Source organism: Sciurus vulgaris, assembly GCF_902686455.1.
Source record: "Sciurus vulgaris genome assembly, chromosome: 6".
In the NCBI taxonomy this organism is placed as follows: domain Eukaryota; kingdom Metazoa; phylum Chordata; class Mammalia; order Rodentia; family Sciuridae; genus Sciurus; species Sciurus vulgaris.
Window position 1 is genome coordinate 162,093,758 of NC_136466.1, and position 27,724 is coordinate 162,121,481.

The window sequence follows — 27,724 nt, forward strand, 5'->3', positions numbered from 1 at the left end:
TTAAAATAAATTGAAGTGGTATATTCTGTTTTGTTCTTGTTATCAACATTCAGAATAAAGAGTTTAAATAAACTTGGGAAGATCAGGAGAGATTTATAATAAGTAATAAGCTGAGCCTGTACCAGGAAAACCTCAAAAGTAAGCTTTCCTTGCCATTTAGGTAGATTAATAGGCCCATTCCTAGTTTCCATTCTGAATAATAAATGGAAGTTTCACAGTGAATTTGTGTAGTGACAATTTCAAATTTGGCATATTGGGGAATGTAAAGGGGTTTGGTTGAAAGTTGAATGTAAGCTCTTCTGAGTTATGAGAGCCCAGGGATCTGTTCTCACACAAAAAGGACTTGAAAAAAAAGACATTTAAAATAAACAATCTAAGAATGTTAGGAAGGTTAAATGAGTCTTCTCTGGTGACCATCCCAGGAGTATATCAGTCACAGCTTTGCCGAACCTGCAAAGGGCCAAGAAGAAACCACAGAGCTGTAAAGAAACAACAGAAAACAGCACTTTCAATCCCAACATGAAGCCCAGGTTACTCAAGGTATCAAAATCACTTGTGCATGAAGTGTTAAATTATACATTTTTAATAAGTTGTCATGATGTGAGAAAGGTTATTGATCGATGTGTTTTTTTCACTCACTAAGTAAGAACAAGCACATTTTATGCATTAAGATTTTTAGTTTGTGTACATTTGGTATTTCAGTATCAAGTTTTTTAAGGCTACCAATGGATTATAAGCCTAAAATTACTTCTATGAAATATTTATTAATTATTTATTCTTAAAGGCCCAGAACAAAATTTTCCAAAATATTTTATATTGACATATTACTGGTATACCCTTTAATTATTAAATACCTCAGTACTGAATTTCTCTGGGGAACAGGGCCAGTACTTAAATGGAAATGTTCCCCATTAGTCAGAATGAAGACATACCTTTAAATCAAAGTCTCTAGTTTTGGACATTTGAATTGGGTAAATGTGCAAATCATTAAAATAAAAAAAGCAGAAAAGAAGGAACTAACAAGTGCACTTTTTTAATGGCAGAGACAGGTAATTATTTAAATGTGGAACTCTGCGTATTCCATATTAATTATATGAAATGCAGACTGTAAGACCATTATGCTTTATTGTAAAGATTGAGGAAATGTTGAAAATTGTTTTATTTAAGGTCATGTGGAAAAAGAAAAGCTTAAAAGTTTAGAATTAAAAGTTCTGGTTCTTTATAAATAAAATAATAAAATATTTCCTATATATCATAACATGAAATTTGGGCTTATACTCCACTGATAGTTTTGAAGAGCTTAATATTGAAGTATGAAATACACACCAGCTTGAAATCTTAATGCATAAAATGTGCTTGCTTTTACTTAGCAAGTGAACAAACACAAATTGGTACCTTCACGCATGTCTATTTAGAGGCAAAGAATATGGAATCTCTTTCTGATCCAACTGTAGATAACAATGAGGGAAATGGGAAATATCATTTCTAAAGACTGCAGAAGATTTGAGAATATTTTCTTTTTGCATGTAGCCTGATCTAATGTGACCAATGTAAAATGTCTGAAAAACATGGAAGCACATGAATTATCTGAGAACTCAATATCTATATATGAGATATTCTCAATATTGCACAACACAAACTATTCTCAGAGAAAGTTTTAGGTGTCCCTTCTTTTAATATAGAACTAGGATAGGACACCATGAAAAGATAGGTGAATTATGAGATAAAAATTTTGTGAGAAATCACACAATACAAGGAGACGCCTCTTTTGTCCCAGTTATTTCCATCATCCTTTCTTATTGATAGATTTCTACCGATTGTCACTTTTACCCAGAATCTCATAGAGATTGGTGATTTGACTGCCTGTCCTGGGACTCTGGTGTTTTATTGGGGTCTTGAAACATGCCTTCAAAGTATTTGAAATGTTTTCCATTGAAAATCGCTCACCTCAACTGTGTGTAGATTTCGACCCGTTATTATAATATAATGTGGGAAATATAACATGATGAGATTTCTAGCACCAATTCAATCAATCAAGCTCTTTCTGCCTGGTACTAAATCCAGAAAAAAAAAAAAAAAAAAAAAAAAAAAAAAACAGTGATCTTGCATGATTCCCGACTCTGCCTGCTTTAGAACCTGGGGGTTATCTGGTCACAGACCTAGCTGAGTTCCCGACTGGCAGGCAGTATCAGTGATGCCAGAGGAGCAAGTCATCCTGACTCTCTGCCCATTCCTATCTTCTGATGACCATGGACACAGCGGCTATCTGACTAAATCAGTGAACAATCTCAAGTGAGTACTGCCCTGCACTTTCTTTCCAAACTCCTGATTAGATTCTAAGATGGCTTTCAACTTTCTCTTTCCCCAATCTGTAGTATACTCTCTGTATGTTCTCCTTTCTTTTCTTTTCTTTTCTTTTTTTTTAAATTTATTTTTATTGTAAACAAATGGAATACATGTTGTTTCTGTTGTTCTCATTTCTTGATTGCCAGCCACGAGTTGTGAATTGAATTGGACCTCTACTCCCTTCATCATGGCATGTAATACAAGGTAATGAGATAATGACTCCTGCGATTAAGGTTTACTTTGAAAGATTTAGTAGTCCCATGAAGAAACGTTTTTCTTTCTGTCTGGGAAGATGTAGTCTCTATTATGTGATCCTGACAAGATAGCCCAGCAGAGACCTGACCCAAGAAACCAATGATAATAATGGTTGTTGTTATGAGCTCCTAAATTTCTAGTAATTGACTGAATCATAATAAAAAAAATAAATATACTGGTCAACATAATTATTAGAAAGACAACTATTAGTGTTTCAGACTGCTAATATTTTGGCAGAATGATATGACCATCTGTAAATGGAAGTAAATGGAGATGTTTGTTGTGCAGAAATAGTAGCAAGAATATCTCTCCTGTTTTCTCTATTGATGTAGGTAGATCAAAGGTCATTCACCAAAGTCTGCAACACTAGGCAAAGGGATACCTTGGACCACTGCTGAAAGATTTAGATTGGCCAGAGAAATATAAAGATTATCCACAGTCAAGTAGTTGCCTATGCAGTTTCTTCTTGTGGAAAAGAGAAAAATGCAAGTCACATATTCTCTCTTTCTCTCTCTCTCTCTCTCTCTCTCTCTCACATACACACACACACACACTCACACACAAAAAATTGACAATATCTTCCACTAGTTTATGAGAGAAAGCACTGAATTCCTCAACATGGGGACATATACCCTCTAGTTAATACTGCAAAATTTCTCTTGCCTTGCTGTACCTGTGACGACAGTCTCTATAAAGACATTGAATCTGGAAGGGTTCTACAGATGTGCTTATTTAAGAAAGAGGCAGAACGGCTTTCCTCGTCTCCCACATCTGATGTTCCGCTCTGTCCTCGCATCTGTCCTGGGAAGGAAGGTGCTCCCATAGGTTCTTCCTGGTATCAGAGTAGCACTGCTTTGTTGTTGTGTTGTTGTTGTTGTTGCTGCTGTTGTTGATTTTCATGTTTTGGTGCAGGGAGGTAACCAGGATTGAACCTCAGGCACTCAACTACGAGCCACATCCCCAGCCCATTTTGTATTTTATTTAGAGACAGGGTCTCATTGAGTTGCTTAGGACCTTGCTTTTGCTGAGGCTGGCTTTGAACTGGCAAACCTCCTACCTTAGCCTCCAGAATCAGTGGGATTACAGGCATGTGCTAACACTGGGCTGCAGCCTTACTTTTATTGTTACTATCCCAAAAGCGTATTTGATTTTCAAGCAAAAGCTTACCAAACTCTAAGGAATTGCCTATTTTAAAATAAAGTGATGGATAATTCATATTATTTTAAAATAGAATTCATATTTGCAATTACTAAGTATCTAATGCTTTCCACAAATAGGATGTCATATTATTAATGCGTATATCAGTGCATTCTACAAATGAGCTTTCTTCATTTCTTCCTGTGGATCTGAGTTTCCATTTCCTATCAATTGCTCTTCATTATCTATAATATAGTTCTTTTGGAAACTTATCCTTATTTTTCTGAAAGCATCTTTCTCTCAATTTCATTGTTCAGGGACATTTTGTTAACTAACTAGAGAATCCAAGAATCACAGTTGATAGATTATTTCTTCCCCACACTTTACAATGTCATTTTATTGTCTTATGACATTGTGCCTCTATTTTTATGTTATTCTTGTTTTCTTTAATTTTTTATAATTTGAGTTTGGAGAGTCTCAACTGCTATTGTTTCTTTAATTGTTTGATTTTCTATTATTTCTACATAGGAAATATTGTGTTTTCTGGGTATATGTGGTGACATTTTTCATGAAATTTGAGAACAGTTTGACCACAATTACTTCAATTGTGTTTTCTTCCAAATTTCTTTTATGTCTTCCTCTGACACTCTGATAAAACGTTGTATCAGAGGCCATGCTTATTTTTATTGCAATATATGTATTTTACTTGAATTTAATTTGGAAAACTTTTATTGGCCTATTTTCAATTTCAGTGATTATTTCTTTTGCAGTGCCTGATCTGCTTTTATGTAGTGTCCTGTTTCTTCTAAAATGTCAGTCAGCATCTTGTATCAGTTCCATATTCCATCTGATTATTTTTAGAATATTAGCTCTGAAATTATATAATATTTAAATGAATTATAGTTATTTTTTATAAATTATTTAGTATGCTTATAAGCGTTGGTTTGAAATCTTAGCCTGTTAGTTCCAACCTCTGCATCTTCCAGGAGTTTCCTAATGGATACTGTTTGCTAGGTTGCATTAAGTTTTCCCTGCTTTTCCATCATTTTTGTAACTTTTGTTCACATTGATAACATCATGTACAAAAGGACAGTGGAATGAGGAAAGTGGGTTTTGTTTTGTTTTGTTTTTTTCTGTTTCATTCATTTTCCAGAGCCTAATAGCTGTTCTGTGCAGCAATTCATGGCTGATCATTTAGAATCCTCCCAAGGTCAAGGTGACCTGTGGAGTAGGTGGTCAGCCAGTGGCTACCTTTCCCTGTTACTTGCTAAGAGGCTGTTAACTTTCATGCTTTTGCTGAAAGGAAAAGATTCAGTTGCAGATACTCCTGGTTCACCTTCTGTTATAATCCAGAAAGACCTCACATTGTGAAAAGTGCCAGATATGAATATTGGTAGTTTACCCAGTTTCATTTTTTGTCCTTTGATAGAAAATCTTCTGGAGGTAGGGTGTGAATCTTCAGACTCAGTGATTCCTTTTTTTATTTTTGTCTGTTCCAACCTTTGATTTCTGTTTCCAGGCACTACAGTGGGAATCTCCTTTGGTTTCTTAAGTGCCCAATGTCTGGTCTATGTCCCATTACCTGCCCACCTATTTTCAGTCTGGTGCTCAGATGCACAGTGACAATTGTTTACACTCAAGACATCCTTGAGAACTTATCTCTCTTTGGAATTCAATTAATTAGTGTTGTATTCCACCCGCCAGTTTTTTTTTTTTTTTTTTTTAACTTTGTTCTCATTAGTTATAGAGGACAGTAGGATGCATTTTGACACATTGTACAAAAATGAAGCTCAACTTCTCCTTCCTCTGGCTGCACCTGGTACAGTTACATGGGTCTTGTAGTCTTACACGTACATAGGGTAATAATGTCCGCCTCATTCCACCATCCTTTCCGCCACCACACCCACTCCCATCCCCTCAATCCCCTCTGCCTGAGGAGAAGCTCCTCCATTCAGAGTATATCATGCTAAGCAAAATAAGCCAAACCCATAAAACCAAATGTCAAACATTTTCTCTGATAAGAGGATGCTGATCCACTCACAAGTTTAACAGCTGCAAGAAAAACATGTTTTTATAATGTTGTCTAGTGTTTTTTCTTCACTGCATTCAGGTAAAGGACTTTTGCATTTTTGGTACATGGCTGGAAATAGGAAACTGTTTGATATACATGTAACATGGCACAAGTGGACTGTGGTACTTTTCCCAAGGTTGACTCTTGCAAATTCTGGAATATTCTGTGAATGGTCATCACAAACATTAGCTATCAAATGCTATCTCAGTTCTCGGATTCTTCAATAAGTGAAAGCTAGTATCTATCTGTGTTTCTGGGTTATCTAAGAAAACTCAAAAAGCTAATTAAATTTGAATGAACACATATAAAATAAACGCTTTTCTAAAATGTACTAAAACTTCAAATATTTAATATAGGTCAATGTACCAGATTAAAAAATCAATTTAAAGAACTTGTAAAATAGAGATGATATGTACTCTAAGATAATTTTACAGGTCTTCTGAATAGCAAATGAGTCTTGCTTGGGTAGAATAAGTAACCAAAAAAGAACAATATCTATAATCGAATATCCTGTAAGGAATACCTCATATTTTACCTGGATTAAATAATTACTAAATTATTTTATATTTGGTTAAGTTTTAAAATATCCCTTATTTAAAAATTTGTAGATGTATTATTGTGACAAATTTTCAGAAATAATGTAAGATGTTCAACTTAGACAAATTAAGAGAAAATTCTTTATTTAGAGAATTATTTAGAGAATCATAAAAACAATTGAAAGATGAAATGTTTAGTTAAGACATTTGAATTAGGAATTTATAATTCTGGGGAAAATCAAATGGTATTAGTAGTTAAGGCTTGGTAATTATGCTGCACAAATATTTAAATTTAAATTTTAAAAATTTCAGATAACTATTAATTTGTTCACATGGCAGAAGAACAGAAAAAGGTTTTTGTTTGTTGTTTTTATTTATTTATTTATTTATTTATTTTGTGTGTGTGTGTGTGTGTGTGTGTGTTTATTGCTCCCTGGTTTAATCTCTTGGCCAGACTTAGACTAGTCATTGTTTAAAGTGAGTGCACTTGAAACTTATTATCCTTATTGAGTGGTTTTGATTTCTTTGGCCATACACTTCAACTAGCTTATCTAGAGTAATGCTCCCTTCTTTTGTTGATCCTGGGGCCAAGTACATGGAACTACAAACATAAGCAAAAAGAGCCCACAGACGCAGTGGCTGGAAAAGTCACAGAGATGGTGGGAAGTCAGAGCACAGATTACAAAATAGGAGCCCAGAGGCCTATTCCGGGTCAAGATGTTGGTAGGCCCATGCCTGCTGGAGTCTGCAGAGACTCTCTCCCGCTCTTCTCTTGCTTCAGTGAGGTGGCCATGCTCCACATGCAGAGCAGAGCTCTGATCTCTGTCCCCGCTGTCTCTAGACGTTCTCCCTGTGGGCATCTGAGTCTGTACATTATCCTCTCTGTGCATGTCCATCCCTGGGTCTCTTCCTCTCACGAGGACACCAGTCACATTAGAGCAAGAATCACCTCACTCCAGGATGATCTCATCCAACTAGCACCTTAATTATGTCTAAAAAGACCCTATTTCACACACAGAAAGTCACATTAATAGGTACCAAGGGATAAATTCTTCAACATATCTTTTGGGGGAAATAATTCAACCCAGAGCATAACCATAGGATGTGTGCTCTGCTCCTCACCAGGAATTGGGCTGCAGTCTGTGCAAGGAGAACCTGAGAAATGGCAGACAGCAAGTACCACCAGAATTTTAATTTATTCACTTCTGACTCCATCATGCATGACTGCTCTCGCCAAGGAGCCCTCTGGAAAATCAGTGAAAAAAGCAACAATCGTTTTGATAGAGAATGCCAGACAACATATAGAGAGGTTAATTAAAACACAAATATATGAACACATACATAAATATATATGCATATATACATTACATACACACATACGTAATTTAAAAAGTAGTTTACATATTTATTAGCCTGATATTTGCCCTGTACTACACATGCTATAAAATATTTTTATTAACTGAAAGCTATACTTCAAAATTATATTAATTTTTAAACATTGCAATTATTCTCATTACCTTAAATTCTCATTCTCCTGAACCAACATTTTAGTTCATGAGAACCACATCTCCAACACACATAAAGGAATCACATTCAAATTTTACCTTGAAAGTTTATCTTAAGAAGTTATTATTTAGAAATATTGAAAAATATACAAAGTGTGTACATGAACTCAGTGGGTGAGCTTGAATTTTCCTAAAGTCACATTTTTGCCTAGTGAAACCACGCCTTTGGAGTCAAGTGTAAGGGAAACAAAGGAGTGAGGATCACCTGTGCAAATCCCTGGGCAGCGTGCATTCAGTTCATCAAAGACCAGCCTAGACAGGGGAGTGCTATTCTCTTCTCAAAACAAACCTGCTTGTCCAAGTTAGCCTGGAAAAATATATTCTGAAGTTTCATTACTAATTCTGGGGGTGCAAAGTGTTTATTCCAAAGGAAAGAAATTCCAGTTCATGTTTACCTATAGAAGAAACACACAAAGATGAGGGGGACGTTCATTTGCCCATAATTACTGGAGAGGAAGACATATTACTACCCATGTTCACAAACGCATACCCACAGTCACAATATGTAAATGACCATCTATGGTTTCCACAATCTTATATTATTAGTGACTTTTCAGGTCATTGTTCCCATGGTGTCCAAGTTCACCTTGTCCTTGCTCATTGTCCCATCTGCCATCTTGATCATTGTTATCTGGATGCTGCACTAGCAATTTTTTTGAGGCACCTTTTCCTATGAAACCTGTAATATAAAATAAATTTTGTTTACTTCAATTGTATTCTCTTTTCTGTTAACATTTCAAGCTAAGTCTTTGATAGAGTTTGTCAACTTAGAAAACCCACTGGCAGCAGTATTTAAAAAACATAGCTTTTTCCTTCTAAACTGCTCTAGTATATTAAGAACTAAACCCATTTTCAGATAATTGAACTTTAAATGTTAGACGGAATCACAGTTTTTCTCTAGAAGGAAATGCCTCTGTTTTTCTTCTTTTATAATGAGTACTGCCCCATCTTCACACAATTAATCAGTTTTACTCCATGGCTCTTATGTGGATCAATTTAAAAATCTTTAATTGCTTCCTGTTAAGAACAACTGAGAAGAAATTGCTTTTTCTCTTTCTTCCATGTTTTCTTGGCCTATGTCTAGTCCTGAATAACAATCCCTACAATGCAGAGAGGTGATTTTAAGACACACTACGTATATGAATAGTGGCTTTTGGTCAATATAGGTTACCTTCTTAGTGATGTAACATTTCTAGTTCAAACACAAAACCAGGATCAAATATAGAACTAATTCTACTTGGCTTTTAATCATAAAATGTTCTCCTGACTTTCTGTCACAGCACCCATATTTTAAGCTTGTACTTTTTACTATTGTTGGAGATTATAAATGTTTACTAAGTCATTAAAAATAAGGTAAACAAAATTTTGGTACGTAACAATTTTTCTTTCTTTGATGAAATGAAGGGGAGGTGCTGAAACTAGATACTTTTCTTTTGCACATATTAGAAGGATATAAACACAAAAAAGTCCCTTTCTTGCCCCAGGAGGGTAGCTATGTCCTAGCTTTCTTGTCCTTCCGGTCCTTAATACTGGAGAGACATCCTGCAGAGGTCTGACCCATCCTAGTGCCAACTGAAGAGGTAAGCACTGCTTTGATCACAGGCCTCTCTTCTCATTTTTACTGTTAAGTAATTTATTTGGTTGGTAATTTAGAGCCCCACAGAGGGACAGAACTGATAGCATATAAAGATATTTATTAGAAGACACTGGCTCATACAACTGCAGAAGCGGAAGGGTCCACCCTGTGTCTTCTGAGAGCTCTGGTGGTGTAGCTTCCAGTCTGAGTCTGAAGGGTCAAGAACAGGCGGGCTGAGGGCAGATCCACCGCCCAGCTACAGCAGCCCCGCAGACAGCGATTCAAGTCTAACCCATTGTGCGCCTCAATGGGTGGATGAAGTGAATGGACGTTGTGCACTTTTCCACTCCCTTATATAATGTCATTTCTATTTTCTCCTCTCCCTCCAACCCCAGCAATAAATGGCGGTTATCATTTCCCCACATCTTCACCAAACTTAGGAAGTAACAGAACTTTTAATATTTGCTCATCTGCTGTATTGCGATATTTCATTGATGTTTTAATTTACATTTCCCTGACTGTAATGTGTTCATAGGCAATTCGGAATTCCCTCTTATTGAAGTGCCTATTCAAATATCTTGCTCATTTAAAGCACATTGTCCTGTGCTTGTTTTTTGTTGTATCTTCTTTATACCGAATTACAAAAATTCATATATATTGTTTGTGAGTGCCTTATGGGCAATATATGTAAAAATTTCATTTTAGGTTCTGGGGCTTATTTTCTTTTTAACCATCCTTCATTAACTCTGGTCTCAATGTATAAGTAAATCATTCTTTTATTTTGTCAAAACCTTCATGCCATCTTTGGATTTTCACCTCTCTTATCTACTAAATGAAACTATATCCATTTTCACATGAATAATCACTCTCTCACTTTTGCACTAATTTATTTCTTCATGTTTCAAGTGTATTTCAGTATCAAGAAGTTCTCTGGTCTTCTGTTTCATACAGTAGAACATGTGAACATGTTGCGTTTGCAATGATTGCTGTTCTAGTCAGCGTTTTTCTGCTTTGACTAAAAGATCTGAACAGAACAACTTTGAAGGAGGAAACTTTTATTTATGGTTCACAGTTAAAGAGGCTTCAATCCATAGACAACAGGTTCCACTGCTGGAGGCTCCAGGTGAGGTAGAACATCATGGCTAAACTGTGTAGCAGAGGGAAGCAGCTCACATGCTGATCAGGAAGCAGAGAGAGACTCCACTCTCCAGACAGAAAATATAAACCCCTAAGCCATGTTCCCAGTGCCCCACCTCTTCCAGCCACAACCCACCTGCCTTCAGTTACCACTCACTCAATCAATTCCATCAGGTGATTAATTCACTGATTGGGTTAAAACTCTCGTAACCATCATTTCTTCTCTGAACCTTCTTGCATTGTCTCACACATGAGCTTTTGGGGCACACCTCACATCCAAACCTTAATAGTCACTATCTATTTAGAAGCTCTATTATGGCAAAACTACCTATCTGATGTTCCTCTATTCTCAACAATTTAGATACATTTTTGTCATTTTTTTTTGTTGGTGGTAGCCAAAACTTGAAAGAGAATAAATAAAAGCTAAATATATAATCTTGTTCCAAGTGCCTATGATTGGATAATATGGAATTCCCTAAGAAAGCAAAGGAAGTGTTATACTTAATACAGAGCTGCAGACTTTCGTTTTGGGGGGTAGTGGGGGCAGCTGGAATGCTCAGTTTCAGGATGCAGGATCTTATTTTTTTCTTTCTGAGTATAATGACATTATTGATATTGAGTGTCTATTACTAGACATGTGTAAACTTGAACTTTTTGTATGCCACCACAAGTAAAATGCTGTCATTCTGCCTAGAGAGCTTGAAAGTAAAAATCAGAGAAACTATAGCTAATGAAATCTTTGAGCTAAGAAATGCAGGGCTCTGCACAAAAATTTAGGGAAGCAAAGAAGGAAGAGATTCTAAGAGTCAGGAAAAAAATAGGGAAATGAAGATATAGGACTTAATTGAAGAGTTTAGATTATCAAAGATAACAAGGCTACCCTAGGGAGAAAAATCAATTTGGGTAGGTGCAGAAAGCAAGGACTTGCACAGCACAATGTATGTGTGTCGGCTATAGAATAGTAAATTTTAAACTTGGGGACACATCAGAATCACAGGCAGGGCTTACAAAATAGACCATTGTTCTCTACTCTGAGAATTTCTGATTTGGTAGTTCTGGGCTGAGGCTTGAAAATTTCATTGCAAACAATTTCCCAGGTAATATTGATCCAAGTGGTCTGGGGAGTTTACTTTGGGAATCATTGCTATTCCACATTCCCTTTATTTTGGCTCAGTCCAACAATTTGTGAAGTGTAGATCTGAAGGAGCTGAGGCAGAATGTGTGGGGAACTCATTGAGCTGTTCAAAAGGCAGTTGAGAAAAGTCTGAGTAACATCATTAATAGTCAGTCATTTGTTCTACTATTAAAAAACCCATCGGACTGAAGGTTTATAAGCAACTCATCCATTTCTCACATTGCTAGAGTCAGGGAGGCCCACAATCAGTTCCCTGCATACTTTGTATCTGACAATGTCTATTTCCTGTCCATAGATGGCATTTTTCCTCCTTGTCCTTATGCTGTGGAAAGCCTAGCTCGATCTCTGGGGTCTATTTTGTAAGAGCAGTAATTCCAATTCAGAAGAATCTGGCCCCCATAGGTCCCTCCTCCTAATCCCTTGGAGGTCATGACTTTAACACATGAACTTGGGAAGAAGACAGACATTCCACCATAGCATAGCTATACAGTGTTCACAAACTGGATTGAGAACACTTAAAAGTTACAAGATAAAGAACTCTAGATTTTTAGAAGCAAGGGTGAAAGAAAATTGTAGAATAACTTAAAAGTTTCAGAGTTTTATGTGTTGAGGCTTATACCATGGCCTGAAAAAAAAAATGAAATAAAGACCAAGGTCTCAGCTTCAGAGAGAAGATGATGATGAGCTCAAGCATTCATCTGTTGATACAGAAAGGGTGACGACATTCCCAGTACACATGTCCTTTATGAGTTAAGTTCAAGGACTCTAAGACTTAAGAACATTATGGAAATAAACATACATTTGGGTGTAAACAGCAGTGACAGTAATTAATAGTGGCCAAAAATTGAGAAGAAGAAAATGTTTAGAGCTACAATAGAAGAGGAACATTAAGGTAGATAAAGAAGGATTTAAAAATAATCATTTCCTTACTCCATCCAGAATGGAAATTATCAAGAATACAAGTAACAATACATTTTGACCAGAATTTGGAGAAAAGGGTACACTCATATATTGTTAGTGGAACAGAAAATTATGTGTAACAACTCTGGAAAGCAGTATGGAGATTCCTTAAAAATGCAGGAATGGAACTATCATTTGACCCAGTTATCCCACTCGTTGATCTACATCCAAAGAAGATAATCAGCATACCATAGTGAGCATCCACATCAATGACTGACCTAGATGTCCATCAACAGAGGAATGGATTAAGAAATTGTGGTATATATACACAATGTATTATTATTCAGTCATAAAGAACAATGACTTTATAAAATTTGCTGGAAAATGAATGGATCTGGAGAATATCACGCCAAGTGAAGTAAGTCAATCCCAAAAAACTGAAAGTCAGATGTTCTCTCTGATAAGCGGATGCTTACTGACAACAAGAGGGAAGGAGAAAAATAGAAAAGCATTGGATTAGACAAAGGGGAATTGAGGGAAGGGAAGAGGATAGGAATAAGAAAGACCGTGGAATGAATCTGGTATAACTTTCCTATGTACATATATGAATACACCAAAGTGAATCTGAACATTGTGTACATCCATAGGACTGGGCTCTAATATCGAAAATAAATATATTTCATGCTTTCATAAATATATCAAAATCAATTCTACTGCCATGTGTAACTAAAAAGAACAAATAAGAAGAAAAAACAAATACTGATTATTTTCATAGTAAAAACTAAGTAAAAATTCCAAAAAGTTTGAATCTCAAAGTGTAGAAATATAGTGCTCATTACTACAGTTGTGAGAAAAGTTTTTTGAGAAATGAAGTAGTATTTAGATTGAGAAATTAGCCAGAGTTTCTGGAATTTAAGAACTATGACTGTTAATGAAAGCAGAACATGGGACACAGATAATCTCAAAAGTTATCAAATAACACTTTAACATATCAAGGGGCCAATTTACATGATTTGTCAATGTAAATATCTGGCATGGTAATTAATGGATGCACTGTCTTCTAGTGAAAGAGTAAAGAACATCAGGTTAAATTATTTTATTTGGCATTGCATGTAGTTTCCACTGTACCAAATTTGTATGCAAAACACTTGAAACAGCCTTCTGAGAAACTAGAGTACATATGCTGTAAATGCCAAACACCAAGGTAATTTCAATACTGCCTGCAATAGATTACTCTGAGATTTCATCCAATTAAGTTAGAACCAAATTGGTTTCTTTTGTACCTTGAAATTCTTCTGGAGTTAGGTTTTGGGAATGTTGATGATCTTTATGTATCTACTCTATATCTTAGAACCTGGTACAATCAGATGCTCCTTCTCCTCTTGCAAAAACATATCTTTGTTTTCTATATTGGATTATGGCAATTTGTTAACTCTGCATTAACCCACTCAGACAAAATCAGGAAGGGCAAGAAGGACACAAGAAAGAGGAAGATCTGAATTAGGTTAGTTTTAGTTGTTTGAGAAAAAAATTAGCTATTTGTAGAAAACTTGCTTTCTTTGTGTGGTGAAATACTTTTATTGTGCAAGATGCTAAAGACTTAACTAAATTTTAAGAGTCCAATCTGCACTTATGTTTTACTGCCACCAGGTGTTACAGAGACAGGTGTTTTGCTAACTCTTTCTAATTACCCTAGAGACTTTGAAATTTGTTTGGCACAGATGCATAGAGATTAGACAATTTAGGAATAAGAGCATCTGAACCCAATGCAGTTGTGTAGGAATCAATAAGCAATGTAAGAGATTTAATATAAATGACCCAGGCTATCAAGGCACAGGATCTATCTAGCATACAAAAACAAGACATTTTAGCTACCTAAATGTCATTTTCCTAGTTTAAAGTTTTCAAATATTATGATGTGTATACTTTTCCATGAAAAAATATTGGAAATGTAATTCAGTTGATATCTGCATTAAAATAGAAATATATTTATCATTTATAAGGGAGGCACACTATATTAAATTTGAAATACTTAAATTTGATTTTTTTTTCTCAGTTTGACTTGGAAAGAGTAGCTGTGAAGCAAAATTGTGTCCTGAAATTATATTTGGAATAAATTAATTGTTTATCTCTCTTAAATAAGGTTAGCCACAGGAGACCTTTGACAGGCCATTGGTGTACTCCAGTGAAAGAGAAGTATTTTGATTTTTTTTTACCCTCAGCTAAATAACACATTGAGTGTCTCAAGATGTTGTACAGGGGTTATTTTAATTATAATGATAGTTGCCTTCAATAACATTAGTGTTATGTACGAATTCATAAAAATTTAGTGGTAGTATGTAAATGAAAATAAAACCAAAAATACATAACTCTACACTACAGAATAACAAAAAAAAAAAACTCTTTAGTACTTAGGGTTGCTAATTTTTTAGTATTTCCTTGCCCTTTGAACCTGGTTCCACCCCATACTTCATTCGAGAGTCCTTAAACACCATGGTTTGTGTGAGGATTTAGAGATTCAGTGGAAAAAAATACATGCGCCATTTTCATTTTACATGACATTTCATAACATGTGCAGACTAGTGAAGAGGACAGGAGAGTCAATGGATAATCGCCAGACGGAGCCTTGAGTTCTCACTCAGGGATGGGAGGGGCTCCAAGGGTGTGCCCCTGTCATTCTGAGGACTGAAGACTCTTCACACAGGATTAGCTACCTCTGGGTCTCTTCTTGTATTATGCCACCAGGTGATAAAAACCAGGCCCTTGCTAGATGCTGGAGGGTGAGGAACAAAAGGGGGGGGGGCTTGCTTGTCTGGATGGTCCCCCTGGAGTCCAAACAACTCTGAGACAGAAGACAGCTTAGTGCATGGAACATACCACCCAGTGTTCCAAGAGAAGAGGCTTCCAGACCCTCTCAACATCTCGCAGATGAGGAGACAGAGCAGGGTACTGAAGGGGTTTCAGACTTTGAGATGATGGTGAGAAGCCAGATCTCAGACCCACCTCTCTTCATTCTTATCACATGGCTTTTTCTTCTGACTTCTTTGTACTGTTTTCACATTTCTAACTATCGTACAAAGAAAATGTTTCCAGCTTAATCAAACATTTTTTTACATTAATCCTTGAAAAGCAAAAATACATCTTTCAATCCTTTTTATATTAAGGAAGCATTACAATACCAGCACATGCAATGACCATACAAGTTTCATAACATGACTTCCATATAAAGTATGAAAATGAAATCAAACAGAAAATTCTTTGCATGAAACTAATACCAATACCTAAATTAGAATGTTGCTTCATTCAAACTGGAATATGTACTGTGATATTTATATAGTTGTACATAAAACTTTTATGCCTGGAAGTGAATTTTCTTCTTTTTCTATTACTTTGTCAAATGTCTTAACAACAGGGCCTGTTTGATATGTCTGTTCTTGTAGTCATAGAAACATGTTACATTATTCATTTTGTTGTCTTAACACTTTTTTCCTTTTTTTCCCACATAACAAAAAGACAAATAAATTCATGTCTTCAATTTATCATCAACACGGACTTCTTTTTAAATTTTTGACTTAGGCTTCTTGTAAATGATTCTTGGAAAAAGTAAACAGGGACAGAACAAATTTATTGAGTTATTAAAATTCCTGAGAGCAGCACAATTTTGAAACAGGAAACCGACTTTGCTTAGATGTGTTTCTTATTTTCCCTTTGAGGTATCCTATAAAACAAGAATAAATTTTGAATCAATGAGTGCAGCACTGAGAAAGTATTCAGAGATCAATTTCCATATTTTCATTTTAATTGTACTTGATCTGGTGTCTTTGATGCAAATTGGCACCTGTGGGAAATCATGTCTTCCTATTAAATGACTGACATCTCATTGAACAAATAAAACCTCAACCAGAAACAAAAAATGTTACATAGGATAAGGTAATCATCAGTGAGGAAATGGAGAGCAGGCAGTTGATTTGTCCTATATAGCTTCCGATGAAAGATAATTAACCCTGTTTTTTTTTATTTTGTTGAGAAAGATATAAATGAAATTTTATAATATTTCAGCAAATTATGAAAATACAAACCTGTTGCATGACAATTTAAAAATTCTATTCCAATTTTATATAATAGAATAGAAATCATATTAGGATTCAATAAATATTCCATTCTAATTGTCCACCAGGTAAATTACTATTTGGTTCACATAACCTAACACAAGTGCTGATAACATTTTCCAACATCAGTAAGCACATGTTGGGGCCTAATGCTTGAAGCCAGTGGCTGTTGCCAAGTTGCTATTGGATTAAGTGATCTCCTAAGGTTGAGTTACATTCACTACGTTAGAAATTTGATTTTCCAAAGCTAGAATGTAATGCTAAAGAGATTTATAAACAGCTGTTGGCTCTTCGTGTAACTTGAACACAAGAAAACTTCTAAATATTGAATAACTTCATTCCCTTTGTGAAATTTTCTTTTTTGACTGAGATAGATAAACTTTGCTTCTAGCCAAAATTCTTAAAGGTTAAAGTAAGGTTTGTATTTTATCTGTGGTTTTATTTTTAATGAACTACAGGATAAAATTAACATATATCCAATAGGGTTTGCAGTGCCTACTTGTCTTTGAAATAACAGTACTGTCACTGTACCCAATATTTAAGTCCCCTTCATGTTAAAATAGCATCTTGTGTTATGTATTTGTATAAAGACAAACATCAGAAAAACATGTTCTCTGATCTAAAATTATTACAGCATATGTCATATTGAGGTAGAAAATATATGTATGTGTATATCTCACAATAATATCCTAGTTCAGAAGTAGTGACACCATCTGTTAATGTTCCATTACCATGTAAATTATAGGATATATTGTATTTATATCAAGAGGGCTTTTGTTATTGTCTCCTAATTTAATCACTTAAAAAATATGCTTTGAACCATGAAGTAGTCATTTATTATGAATGCAATACTTAAAGAATAACTCTGGGAAGCTTATATAGGAAGTTTGAAATCTTTTAAGGAATTTCAGGAGATCCTTTTGATATTAAATAATTGGCAATATAGTTGGGTACCAAAAATACTACCAGTGTGTTGAGATTTGCTTGGGTTAATGAAGTGACTATTTTGTAGTCTTTTCTCATCCAGCTGTTGAACCTAAGAGGAAGCAGAGTACATAAGTAAGATACTTTAAAAATATATTGTTATCAGCGAAGCTGACTAGAAAGTGTGATTTGGAAGGAAAATTAAAATGAACTTCCTACAGATTTCCACATGAATTGAATTTGGCTCCTCCAGATTATGTTAGTGATTGTGATAATTGACTTGATGTATCTGCAGGACTGGGTCTTGAGATGCCCAGATTTAGGTCCAACACTATCCTGGTACATCCGTGAGGGTGTCTTTGAATGATTAACATTCAAATTGGAGACTTTGGTTGAAGCAGATTGCCTTGCACCATGTGGGAGGGCTTAATTCAATTAACAGAAGACTTGGATAGGAAAAAAAAAAAAAGGTTCTCCTAAACCCCACCTCAGAGCAAGAGAGAATTTTCCAGCAACCTGCTGCCTTAAGAATATAACTGTACCATTCATTCTCTTGGGTCTCCAGTTTGTCATACCACCATGCAGATTTAGAATTTGCTACTGCCCATAATTGTGTTAGCTAATTTCTCAGAATAAATCTCTTTCAATATGGATGCACATATTTATGAGTTTTGTTTCTCTGGAGAACTCTGATTTGTATTGTAATATTAATTCAAAGAGGAAAAGAGAAGAAAAATGGGCACTATCCAGAAAGAAAATCCAGTCTAACACAGTTTAGGGCAGACTCCAGGTGTGGGTATGCAATGACTTTCACATATTAATCACACCCAACAGAAATGAAGGATGGTGTTAGCCACTTCCTCCTTTGGACAGGGGCAAGTGAAGGGTGTCCACTAAGAATGGTTCTCAAACATGCCAACGGGGAAGTTCCTGAATAATCTTAAAATTAGATAGACAAATGAATTTTATGATTTGTTTTTTCTAGTTCTATGAAGGATGTAATTGGGATTTTAATAGGAATTGCATTAAATCTGTATAGCACTTTTGGTACTATGACCATTTTGACAATATTAATCATAAATCATGAAATTCATTTGGAAAAATAAGAGACCTAGGATAGCCAAAGCAATCCTTAGCAAAAAGAATGAAGCAAGAGGCATCACAGTACCAGACGTTAAACTATACTTCAGAGTCACAGTAACAAAAATGTCATGGTATTGGCACCGAAATAGACATGTAGACCAATGGTACAAAATAGAAGACACGGAGACAAACTCACATAAATACAGCTATCTCATACTACACAAAGGAGCCGAAAACACACATTGGAGAAAAGATAGCCTATTCAACAAATGGTGCTGGGAAAACTGGAAATCCATATGTAACAAAATGAAAGTAAACCTCTATTTCTCACCCAGCACAAAAATCAATTCAAAATGAATGAAAAACTTAGGTACTAGAACACAGACCCTGTACCTAATAGAAGAAAAAGCAGGCCCAAATCTTCACCATGTCAACTTAGGACCTGACTTCCTTAAGAAGACTCCTATAGTACAATAAATAAAATTAAGAATCAATAAATGGGATGGAGTCAAACTCAAATGCTTCCTTTCAACAAAGGAAACAATGTGAAGAGAAAGCCTACAAAATGATGGCAAGTTTTTATTTAACACATGAACCTTAGATAGAGCACTAATCTCCAGAATATATAAAGAACTCAAAAAACTTAACACCAAATAAACAAATAACCCAATCAGTTAATAGGCCAAAGAACTGAACAGACACTTCGCTGAAGAAATACAATTGATCAACAAACATACCAAAAAACTTCATCATCTCTAGCAATTAGAAAAATGCAAATCAAAACTATTCTAAGATTTCATCTCCAGTCAAAATGGCAATCATTAAGAATACAAGCAATACTAAATATTGGTGAGAATGTTGGGGAAAAGGTACACTCATAGATTGCTGGAGGGAATGCAAATTGGTGCAACCACTATAGAAAGGTATGTGGAGACTCCTCAGAAAACTTGGAATGGAACCACCATTTGACCCAGCTATCCCACTCCTTGGTTTATACCCGAAGGACTTAAAATCAGCATACTATAGTGCTGCAGCCACATCAATGTTTATAGTGGATCAATTCACAATAGCTTAGCTATGGAACCAACATAGTGCCCTTCAACAGATGAATGAATAAACAAATTGTGGTACTTATACACAATGGAATATTACTCAACTTTAAGAAAGAATGAAATGATGGTATTTGCAGGTAAATAGATGGAACTACAGAATATCATTCTAAGTGAAATAAGCCAATCCCAAAAAATCAAAGTCTGAATATTTTCTCTGATATGTGGATGCTGATTCATAGTAGGAGATGGGGGGTAGGGAAGAATTAAGGAACTTTAGATAGTGCACAGGATTGTGAGGTGGGTTGCTGCATCCATCTCCTACCACTCCAACACTTGACACAGTTCTATTGGAGTAGAGGATCGGACACTTGACACGGTTCTGTTGGAGGATCATCCTCCCTCTTGGGGGCCATAGGCGTGGCATGTCTCCATGTGCAGTTGATTTTAGTACTAATAATTAATATATCCTTAGATTCAGATTATAAAGAATAACTGGGGAGATTTCATGGTGCTGGGACACAAAATAACATACAATAAACTTTAATATTAATACTTAGATGAAATTATAAATAAGCAGTTATGATTTGCTCAAATTTGTAGGAAGTCTGTGATTTCTTTTAGTATACAAATTCTCTAAAAGTTACATATAGGTATATGAGAGTGTATTCCTCTGATTTTGATGTGGTGTTTGGTATTCATTGCTTTCTTAGTGTTTATGATTAAGTTTAAGTATATTTTTCCCACTTAATAAAAAATAAATAGGTTAATCGTAAGAACAATTTGTATTCTTCCTATGTCTAGTTCTTTAAAGATCAAAATAGAGTTTTAGTCCGCCATTGAGAGCATGAAATAGAATAAATATTAACTATAAGCTGATTCCTCTATTCTCTGTTAGTAATAACAAAAACTTTCCACTGTTAATAACTAACATTAGAGTTCTTGGAAAGGGTAACTTCTATAGAAACAATGTCATATTCTTTCAGGGAAATTAAAACTAATTGGAGCATGGTGCCCTCTACCTTGCTGGGAACTGTTTTTCTTTTCAAGCCATCATACAGCAAGAACATGTTTCTTGAATAAGATCATTAATTATACTCTTGAAGATTTTTACTTAACATTTCCTTGTACTAACCAATGAAATGATGTAATCAATACCAAAGAAAAAACATACAAAAAGACTCTGTGAACAAAAAAGATTCAGACTCAGCCTCTGAACACTTGGTGTCTCTGTGTGCTGTTTCTCCACCGTGCCGACGCCTCCCATCCACCTTGAACCCCCAACTGCTGCTAGGGCTGGACCCCGGCAGTGGGTGGTGGGGATGGAAGGATGGTAGAATGAGACAGAATTATTAACCTGTATACATGTATGATTACACTACTGGTGTGACTCAGCACCATGTACAGCCAGAGGAATGAGAAGTTATGCTCTAATTGTGCATGTGTGTCAAAATGTGTTCTAATCTTATGTATGGCCAATTAGAGCAAATTAAAAAAAATAAATAAAAAAGTGGGTCCTTTGGGTGTGCCCTCTTGGTTATATCTCATTCCTGCACCCACCTCCTCTCTCTCTCTCTCTCTCCTCTCTGGCTCTCTGTTCTTCCTGGCTGCCAGGAAATGAGTTGCTTTCCCTACCATATCTTCCTACCATAATGTTCTGCCTCAACTCTGGAAAAATAGAAAATAAAAAAATATATGATTCACACATTAAGGTGTGATTCTCACCTGACTAATGATCATCGAAGGGTGGGTATTGGTATTTTGTGCTGCCATCCTAAAGAACTGTTACCTGCAGTCAAGGTTGGCAGCCTTGGGAATGGGGTGCTTCCTGCAGAACAGAAGAGAAGCAGCATCCTGATAGTAGGGGCAGGGGAGGAAGGGGGCACTATGTCCCCTAAAAATTATCTACAGCATCAGGGAGAACATTCTCAAACAATCTACTGCATGCAAGCAAGTGAGTCAGGAATCCTAAACCAAAGAAAACACCAAAAAGACAGGAGGAAACATCAATCAGGCACAGGAAAGAAATGTTAGGACTGCTATTTCTGCAATCGTGGTAAAAATAAGTCCAATGCTAGGAAGTAAGCACCAGAATGCACTCTGAGAATAGCAGAGAGGGTTTTTCTCTGTGTTTTCTTGCACAATCAAATCACATGACTTGTTCTTCTAATTTAAAAATCTTTGAACAATGCTAAATGATTACATCACTAAAAGACCTACTTGTTAGTCTACTGACTGAGCTATCTCCCCACCCGACCTACTTGTTTTTACAAAACTTCAATGTGTAAGGATATTTGCAGAGATAAAGATTTAAAAGAAAAAAATCATTGAAATCTTACAGCCTTCCGACTGGAATTAACCATAAGCAAATATATTTAATTTTTTTCCTCTTCATTTAATTGATAGGAAATTTTTTAAATCCAACAAATAAATGAGAACTTAAAGGGGTTTAATTACTTAAAATCACATAGCTAAGCTTGTAGAAAATTTGACTTAGAATGCATTTATATATGTTTTACTTATATATGGAATACTTGATTTTTAAAAACATAATGAAAAGGAACTTGGTTATTTTTATTTTTATTTATTTATTTATTTAAGTACCGGGGTTAGAACCCAGAGCCTTGTGCTTGGCATATGTGAGCTTTACAACTGAGCTACATCTCCAACCCATGGAAAGGCACCTAAAGATCAAATAAATACATTTTTTCCTATGAAATTCCTGATTACATGTTTGTCTCCTAAGTGTATTTTCAATATGTCTTCAAGTTGTGTGTGTGTGTGTGTGTGTGTGTGTGTGTGTGTGTGTGTAGTAGAAAGGGGGAAAGAAGAAGGATAAAGAAAGAAGGAACAGAGTGAAGGAAGGAGAAAGATAATGAATGAAGCAACCATATACTTCACAGAAAACAAATTATAACTGAATTTTTTTAAAGTGTCTCTAGGGGCTGACTATGTTCAGTGACAAGTCCTTTCCCCAGAAGAAGCCCTCTTTTTAACTCAGTGAGATGGGAGCCTAGAACTCTAAGAGTTGGGGTTCTTTTCTGGCAGAGCCTGGATTTACTCTTCTATATTCAGTGGGTTAGGTCAAGAGCCTCTGAATCGCATGTACTGTAGAAACATCAAAACAACTGGGAGCACGGAGAGACTCAAGGGGACCTGGATATTTGTTAGGATAACTTGTGAGAAGAGGCGTCCCTGGATTTCCGGAAAATAAAATAACTTGTCTCCTCGGTGACCAAGAAGGCAGAAACAGGATGTCAATATCCAGTTTCTTCTTGCCAGACTGACCTCAGGCATGGCATTCAAACACTTAATCAAAAGCCACTTTATCTTTGTAGTGGAGATGAAGAGTAAACCTAAGACACACAGTTACTGTAATGATCAAATGGGTCTGAAATCAGGTAGAATGGGGGTGACTGGCATGAGATCATGATAGTTCAGCAACAGGGGAAGAGTCATAGAGAAGATACGCTCCAGGTCATGCGTGACAGTGCCGTCACCAGGGCTGGATCACTGTCATTAGAGCAAACGATGCTGAATGCTTTTAATCAGAGGTGTCTATTAGTTAGCTTTCTGTTTTAGAAAGCTCCTCTACAGAATGCTTGATTCCACTGAAATCTGGAATGAATAAAAATCAGTAAAAGAGGTGGTTGTATTTATTTTTAATGGCATTAAAATACATTTCAAATTTAGAGATGCTTTTATTTGCAAATATTTTCCAGTGTTTTATTTGTAATATTCATTAAAATAAGTACAATTAAACAGGATTATAAGAGAAATGCAAATCAAAACTACCCTAAGATTCCATCTCACCCCAATTAGATTGGCGATTATCAAGAACACAAGCAACAATAGGTGTTGACGAGGATGTGGGGAAAAGGTACACTCATACATTGCTGGTAGGGATGCAAATTAGCGCAGCCAATGTGGAAAGCAGTATGGAGATTCCTTAGAAAGCTTGTAATGGAACCACCATTTAACCCAGCTATCCCACTCCTCGGCCTATACCCAAACGACTTAAAATCAGCATACTACAAAGATACAGCCACATCAATGTTCATAGCTGCTCAATTCACAATACCCAGACTGTGGAACCGACCTAGATGTCCTTCAATTGATGACTGGATAAAGAAACTGTGGCATATATATACAATGGAATATTACTCAGCCATAAAAAATGATAAAATTATGGAATTTGCAGGCAAATGGATGAAACTGGAGAATATGATGCTAAGTGAGATAAGCCAATCTCAAAAAACCAAAGGAAGAATGATCTTGCTGATAAGCAGATGATGACACATAATGGGGGTCGGAGGGGGGCAAGAATGGAGGAAGGAAGGACTGTATAGAGGGAAAAGAGTGGTGAGAGGGGTGGGGGGAAAGGGAAAAAATAACAGAATGAATCGAACAACATTACCCTATGTAAATGTATGATTACACAAATGGTATGCCTTACTCCATGTACAAAGAGAAACAACATGTATTCCATTTGTTTACAATAAAAAAACAGGATTATAAACAACAAATGTGATCATATCACTGATAGTTGGGCATGAATTTTATGATGCATTATTCTAAGTAAAAATGTAATATAAAATAATTCGTATGTTTTGTATGATATAAACAACAACTGACTCCATACTGCAGAAAAGAAATAAAATATTTAAATTTTGTATCTTAATTAAGATATTCAATATTGAAGATCAGTGTTGACAAAAACTAAATTGAAGGTAAATATTTTACAAGTTTTCATTGTAGAGGTCTTTCACCTCTTTTGTGAGATTGATTCCCAAGTATTTTATTTTTTTCGATGCTATTGTGAATGGGGTAGTTTTCCTAATTTCTCTTTCTGAAGATTCATCACTTATGTATAAAAATGCATTGGATTTATGAGCATTGATCTTGTAACCTGCTACTTTACTGAATTCACTTATGAGTTCTAAGAGTTTTCTGGTGGAATTTCCAGGTTCCTCTAAATATATAATCATGTCATCAGTGAACAGGGATAGTTTGAGTTCTTCTTTTCCAATTCGTATCCATTTAATTTCTTTGGTTTGTCTAATTGCTTTTGCTAGAGTCTCAAGAGCAATGTTGAATAGAAGTGGTGAAAGAGGGCATCCCTGCCTTGTTCCAGTTTTTAGGGGGAATGTTTTCAGGTTTTCACCATTTAGACTGATATTGGCCATGGGTGTAGCATAAATGGCCTTTACAATGTTAAGGAATGTTCCCACTACCCCAATATTCTCTAGTGTTTTGAGCATGAAGGGGTGCTGTATTTTATCCAATGCTTTTTCTGCATCTATTGAAATAATCATGTGATTCTTAACTTTTAGTCTGTTGATATGATGAATGACATTTATTGATTTCTGGATGTTGAACCAACCTTGCATCCCTGGGATAAAACCCACTTGATGGTAGTGCACTATCTTTTTAATATATTTTCGTATGAGATTTGCTAAAATTTTGTTGAGAACTTTTGCATCGATGCTCATAAGGATATTGGTCTGAAATTTTCTTTCCTCGATGTGTCTCTGTCTGGTTTAGGTATCAGGGTGATATTGGCTTCATAGAATGAGTTTGGGAGGGTTCCCTCCTCTTCTATTTCATGGAATACTTTGAGGATTATTGGAATGAGTATTGGATGAAATTGGAGAATATCATGGTAAGTGAGATAAGCCAATCTCAAAAAACTAAAAGACGAATGATCTCACTGATAAGTGGATGAGGACATATAATGGGGGGTAGGAGGGGTTAGCATTAGGGTTAGGGTTAGGTTTAGGGTTAGGGATAAGGAGGGTGGTAAGAATGGAGGAAGGAAGGACTGTATAGAGGGAAAAGAGGGGTGGGAAGGGTGGGGGGGAAGGGAAAAAAATAACAGAATGAATCAAACAACATTGCCCTATGTAAATTTATGATTACACAAATGGTATGTCTTGACTCCATGTACAAATAGAGAAACAACATGTATCCCATTTGCTTAAATAATAAAAAAAAATTTTACAAGGTTTATGTTATTTTAAAAATATCTTATTTTTCTCTCAGTTAAATAGTGGAAAATTACTCTTGAATAAGATGATTATAGTTCATATGTTTTAAAGATAAAATGCTTGTTAGTTAGAAATTCAGAAAACTTTTTATCTGTTACTGATACCAAGGTAAAGTGTGCAAGTATTAAAATAGTTTCAGACAAAACATATTTAGCCAGATACAGAAGTGTAGAAGAACCTTAAAATTCACTGAATCCCCTCTGAGGAATCACCTGATGGGGTTTTGCACTACTGGGCTAAATTACTTCAGAGAAGACAATGAAATAAAACTGGCTTATAGAACATATCACCAAACCCGTGGTTCCAGGTTCCATGATATCCTATTAACTGTTTCCCAGCTGATACTAAATGCAAAGAAAAAATAAATAAATAAAAATGTTGTGTGGCATTTGGAAAATTCATGGGCATCATTTTCTTAAAAGTATTGGAGACAACTCTCAAAGGTAAAGTGATGGTTTGTTCACAGAAAAACAAAAGGTTGTTTTGCTCTAGAATTTAGCAACACTACCTCCTTGTGCTAGTATTGATGATAAGATCCATTCTAATAAAGTTATTTCTCATGGCTGGATTCCATTGCACTTACTAAATTCTATACCAATTTGGAGCAAGAAATTCAAATTAAGGCCCATAGACATTGATTTAAAAAAAAATAAGCTATTGGCTCTGACCTACTGAAACCAAACTCTAGGTATTGTCACACAAAATGTAACTCCAAACTAGAGTCACTTTTCACTAGAGGTTATTACTCTATCCCTTTCCTGATTTAATTGATAATTCTTTCAAGAAACACAAAATAGTCTTCACTTATACAGTGTCCCAAACTTGTGTGTGGGTGGCTATTCCCTCCTATGTCCAAACTTGGAAATCTACCAAATTGACAATATATTCACATTTGCAACTATGTCATCTCTCATTTTCTGGTGTATAGTCTATATTTGCATTGTATCATTGAACCTTTTAAATGTTACCCTAATTAATTTTAAAAATTCTACTTGGAAAATGTTACAGGGTAATCCTTGGAGAACAATGTTTATTTTTACTATTTTTATATGTATCTTATTTATTTTATCGTATTGTTTCAAAATGTGATAACAGTATTTATGAGTTACAAGCTTCATGGCATTCTTGGAAATAAATATAATCACTTAGAAGAGGAAAACATTTTAAAGTTAGACAAAAAATGTTATTAGAAGAAATAGAGTTTTTGCATCATAGTCTTGAGAAAAAAATGTAACATAAGAGAGTTAGAATCAAGTATTGAATTATATTCCAAGGAAGCCATCAAGGATGACAGATAGACAAATCTAATGCATATGCAGGATGGCCTGACTCTTACTTTGTACATAAAGAAATCAGATAAAATCATATTTGTCTATCTATGAAGTATATATGCATGTAAATATATTGCTGAATGTTGAAAATTGATAATGGCTGAATTGGGTAATCAATATTTTCATACTTCTTATATTTTTGGAATCCATAGAAAAATATTATGTCAAAATATGGAATAGTTGAAATTTCAAATAAAATCTGAAGTTACTTGAATTTAAAAGAAATTAAAAAATCCCATGAATACACTTTCCAGGCATTTTATATGCACTATTCATAATATAGAAGTTAATATTGATTATGTTTAATAGATGTTAATTAGATATGTTAATATTAAACATGCCTAAGGTTATTTATTAACTTTGCAAATCTTAAGATTTAGTAAACATGCAAGAGCACAGGATTTAATCACATAAAAATTATTAATGGTCAGGTGGACAATCTGGAACAAAGTTTTTCTTTACAGCAGAGAGACACAATGGGTGAGGAATTTCTTTCTTTTTGTGGGTGCAGTTTTCTATGATT